General features: G+C 33.6%; 1 long non-coding RNA gene across 1 annotated transcript in view; it reads left to right on the plus strand.

The window, feature by feature from the left end:
• Positions 1-2,170: 2,170 nt before the first annotated feature.
• The window catches only part of LOC106471593, a 4,890-nt gene continuing 1,664 nt past the window's right edge, over positions 2,171-5,396 (plus strand). The window contains exon 1 of the long non-coding RNA XR_001291556.2: positions 2,171-2,282. This is a non-coding gene — a long non-coding RNA (uncharacterized LOC106471593). The remainder of the gene's footprint in view (positions 2,283-5,396) is intronic.

Below are 5,396 nucleotides of genomic sequence, written 5' to 3' on the forward strand. Positions count from 1 at the left end.
ACCCCATATGAAGCAGAAGCCAACGAGACAGAGACCAGTATGGAAAAAGATACGTCCCGTAAAATTAAGAGACTTTGTTGAATTGTAATTTTGTGTTTGTAATTCTGTACATTTTTAATTAAGTTATTGTTAATTGTTAATGGTTTAATGTAAGTGGCTATTGTTCGGGACGAACAATACTAAGGAAGGGGCAGTGTTGCGTCAGCGAGGTCACGTGACTAGTGTCACGCCACCTGCTTTCTAGAAATATCCTGTTCCTTCGTGAATGCCCTAGCATTTACTAGATTGGGGTAGTCTGGTATATATAGAATGATCACAACGTGACGGGACAATTTGTGTAGGTAATGAGTGATTGAACTGCAGTCAGAGAGAGACGTATTGTTGAAGTCGAGCTCGTGAGACGTGAATTATAGTTTGTTATAGCGCGACTGTTGAAGTTGAGTGTATCGTAAAGTTGTATTCGGAAAGAATAAACCAGTTTTATTTAAGAAAGAACTTGTGTCGCTAAAGTTTCGTTGGAACGAATTTACGGAAAATCAATTTACAAATGGAGACGTAACAGTATGTTAGCTAAGAGCACATGATGTTAAGATAGACCTAAAACCTTAGAAAGTTCTAATTTGATAACAAGTTTTGTATCTGCCAGCACTAATCAGTTGTAAGACCTCCATAGATCAAGTCATACAACTCTTGTGAAGTGGTACACTGTAATTTTGTAAGGATTTGACATCATACTTCCTTCATCTTTCTTCAAAGGTGACTACTTATGTTCTGAATACTTCTTGTTGGTACAATGATTGTTCTCCTTGTTGTTACGGGAAATCCGATTGCTGGTAGTAATTGCCATTTAGTACACAGGGATTTCCTTGTCATAGACCATGAAACTATTTGAAGCTAGCCTACTCTCACATCCATGTCTCTGGATGAAGTCAGTTACCAATATGCACTCTTCTTCGATGTCAATTTCCCACACATCACAAAACACACAGATGTCTTCTACAGTAAGGATAACTTCTAATTTTCCTATTCATAGAACATTTTGTTCATTCGTCATTTGTTTCACTCTCCATTTTTCTTCATATCTGAAACCAACTTATTACGTTTCATTACCAAATCAGTCCAAATTATTGTAGTTGTAGAACCAGTGTCGATCAACGTAATACAAGGCTTCCTATAACTAAATCTGAGAACTTGTGTTCTGGTTTTTTCTTTAAATAGGGAATTTCTTATCCCATTTGAGGCAAATGGGGTATTCTTAATTGAACTTGGCGTTATCACAGTCCAGGACATTTCAGTTGGGATGAAGTGAACAACGGAACAAATGATGCTGCTGAAAATGTGTCACCTGAAAAAGCCACTGTCGAAGAAGAAACTCTACTCGGTTTTGAGAAGGGAAACAGTGAAGCTCTTGATGAAGTTACTACCACTGATGTGACTGTTACCAATGATAGGACGTTCCTGATGAAGCAGAAGCCAACGAGACAGACGGAGACCAGTACAGAAGAAGATACGTCCCGTAAAATTAAAAGACTTTGTTGAGTTTTGATTTTGTGTTTGTAAATTCTGTACATTTGATTAAGTTATTGTTAATTATTTATTGGTTTAATGTAAGTGGCTATTGTTCGGGACGAACAATACTAAAGAAGGGGCAGTGTTACGACAGCGGAGGTCACGTCATGAACTTCTAGAAAGATCATGTCCCTTTGTGAAGCCTCGAGCGTTTACTAGATTTTCGGTATTCTTGTATATAAGACCGCCAAGAAGTGACGGCAACAATGTAATTAAACTGCAGACAGAGATAGAGACTGACAATTGAGTCGAGCACGTGAGTCGTTCGTTGTGAATTATAGCGTTGTTATAGCGTGACTGTGGAAATTAAGTGTATCGCTAAAGTTTCTTCAGAAAGAATAAACCAGTTTTATTTAAGATAGGGCTTGTATCGCTAAAGTTTCTTCGGAAAGAATTCTTACGGAAAATTAACTAACGACCAGAGACGTAACAATATAAATGGCAAAGAACCGTATATACAGATCTGGTAATAATCTATCCTACTCAAAGTGCATAGCGGATTTTGGCGTTCTTCGGGTCCGCGTGAGCACTGTTCGTACTCGACTCAACTCAACCTAAGTTTGTTGTTAGGGTCAAATGGTTTTAGTATGTATTAGTAGGATTTCAAGATGTCCGTAATGTGAAGATTGAGTATCAGATGGTATAATATTATTATTAAGCTTCAAGTGTTTCATTCTCTTGTTCCTTCGCGAAAACATAGCGAACTGCGTTGCGTAAGTTTGTATTTGTGTTTTATTGAATTTGTTTTAGTATTTCTTGGAATATTATAGGGAATTACTTTTGCAATGGGCCGTCACACAAATACTGAAATTGAGTGAAAGTGAAAATGAAATAGCGAATAGGGTACGTGTAGGGCTGTTAAAGTGATATATTTAACATTATATAATAACAACCTTACTTATATTGTTAGTAGTACTAGAGCATTATATATAATATAATTCGTAATTGTATTTTGTTACACCATTGTCATTGAAACAATGAAAGTGTTAGTATTTTTCATATCATTTTTAGAACAATGAAATAATGGGGGAAAAAACGTGCTTGCACATTTCAACTTTCAACCCCTTAAAATGGTGTACTTGATCCGATAAACCTGGCACTTCACTGTCTTTAGGGCTTGAATTGAAAGACAGACATGCTACATTGAAAAAATAAATAAAAACTAGTAAAGCTAAAGAAGAAGCATGTGCAAAGAAATTATGAGAAATGAAGAAAGCACAATTACAAAAGAGAGAAAAAAGACAGGCACAGAAAAAATTAAAAGTAACTGTATTTAATCCCATCAACAATGAGCCATAGTCAAAGAAAACTAAGATTAAACTTATGAGAATTGTAAGCCAAAAGATGTCACAGATAAATTACATTCAAAACAGAAAGATAATGAAATGATCACATTCAAGATGAAGATATCAATTACTAGTAGTGGTGTCCATTGGAAAAGAAAAAAATTAACATTAGTGGAAGTTTTTCTGTAAATAAAATCATTAGAAAATAGAAACTAAGTGAAAATGCCTTACAATACAAAATAATTTACTTAAAGAGAAAAGAAGAGGCCACAATTTGAAAAAATAAAAGCAAACCCTAAGGCCCTAAAGAAAGTGAGATATCAGCTTAAAGCTCTTAGAGAATTGAAAAACACAAGAATGAAGTGGTTGCTATTGTAGACTTCTCAGAAAATTTGATTTGTAAATATTCATTAGAAATCCAAAGTATTTACTCTGGGGCTTCCAAGAAGCAACTTACATAGTACATTCAAATGATGATAAAAATAAATAGTGATAAAGATGCCTCAGAAGTCAATGATAATATAGCATGCATATCATATTTCACAATATCAGAAAATCATCAGTATGATCCTTGTGCAATATTATCTCATTTGAACCCAATACTGAAAACAGTTAAATTTCATGAAGAGACACCATCCACTTTCAGACTGATAGTTTGGCCACGCAGTACTGTAACTAAATGTTTTTTTACTAATTTGTTTCTGTTCAGTTATTGAAGTAAAAGAAGCTGCATAGATTTATAGAGAGGCTGAACATGGAAAGGGAGCTGCTGATGGAGTGAGTGGTATCATAAAAATGTGTGATGACTAAGTTATAGCTCATGGTGTAGAAATTGTAAATGCTGGCATGATGTTAGATGTACTAAAAAGCAAACATTAAAGTTGTTTTTTTTTTAATAAGCACAGCTAACATATAAGAGATCATAACTTGAAAAGTTGTCCCAAACATACTAGTCATATAGCAGTTATTTGTCAAAACTTATTTAAATGTACCTTAGGATTATGAGCACTGTCATGCATGTTTATGATAATGGTTTGTGTAAGCACTATGGTGTAGAACTAACATTGTGTGCTTTCCCAAAGACTGTGACTCTTTTGGAAAAACTATATCCTTTTAAAAATGATACTTTTTGAACACTTGGTATCAGTACTCACAACTATATATATATATATATATATATTCTATTTTTATTGCATAATTGCCACTAAGTGATTTATAATAAAGTAGTATTAAAATTAAAATATGTATACTGTTACACTGATCCATTTAACAGTCTATGTATTGACTTGAATAATTGGTTTAGTGGCCACTTGTACAATATATTTCACTTTCCCAAACTATACCAGACTCAGGGTTAACTACTCAGTTTTTAGGCTACATAGTCAAGTTATTATTTGAAAAATTTTCAGTTACTTTGCTATATATTTAACTCTTAATCAAAACTGATTCCAAAAAACAAAATGAAAAACTTAATACATAAAATTTCATCAAATGATGATATAGTCTGGTTCACTTTACCAAAAAGCTGCTAGAAAAAATGAATCAAGCTTTTTGTGGTAATTGTGGCAAACAATTGATTTTGGTCAATTTGAGGGTGCTGAATTCAAAAATATTATGTGCCCACCTAGCAAATGGTTTCTTCACCCTCAAAATTGAAAAACAAAATGCCCACCATTTAACTCTATGATTTGGTTATATATATATTTAACTACATAGTTTAATTTTCTTTTAGTATAATAATGCTTGGAGATGGCTTGAATGAGTAATGAAGAAAAACTTTAAATAAGTTTAACATAATAGCAAATGTACAACATTTCGACAAGGTTTTGTGATGTCCAAAGTGCTACAAGTGTAGCAGTTGTGGATGTGATCACAGTTGCACAAAAATTTACATGCTGTGAATTGAACAAAGATACGGACTTCTGAATAAGAAGCAGTTAACTTATCAATGTATCTTACATCTTCCTCTTAAATGAGGTAGAGAGCCAAGACAAATCGGTGTCAGTCAAATCTGGACAATGTGAAGAAGGTGAAATTTTCAAGATGATGTAAAGAATAGATGATGCCAACACATTATCTGTTGTGTAAAGTGCAAGAACATTTCAAGGATATGAGTCGAAAAGAGTACTAATATAATGTTGAAATAGTATGACCATAGCATGCAGGTGGCCATAGTGGTAAGATTGAAACATCCTAATGACAGCTTGGATACAATAAATAAGTCCAGTAAAAAATACTCCCAGAATCATGCCCCATTCAGCCACGTACCTTACTCATTGGCTTCCAGAATTCTGAAAATACACATATTTTATACTGTTGAGTTTAAGCTCGCTTGACTGTGAGAAAAGATAAAATCTTATCAGTTTTGAACTGTACCATTGAATAATTAATGTTGTTGACATTTTTACTTCCTTTGTAGTATTGTAAATGTTTCTGTAAGTAACGTTTTAATACAAATGATTTTTTTATTTGTAATATGTACATGTGAACAAGTTTTGATTATCAATTTCCTTGCAACAATCACTGGCATTCTAGAATAGG

The sequence above is a fragment of the Limulus polyphemus genome, unplaced genomic scaffold, assembly GCF_000517525.1.
Source record: "Limulus polyphemus unplaced genomic scaffold, Limulus_polyphemus-2.1.2 Scaffold4719, whole genome shotgun sequence".
NCBI classification, from domain to species: domain Eukaryota; kingdom Metazoa; phylum Arthropoda; class Merostomata; order Xiphosura; family Limulidae; genus Limulus; species Limulus polyphemus.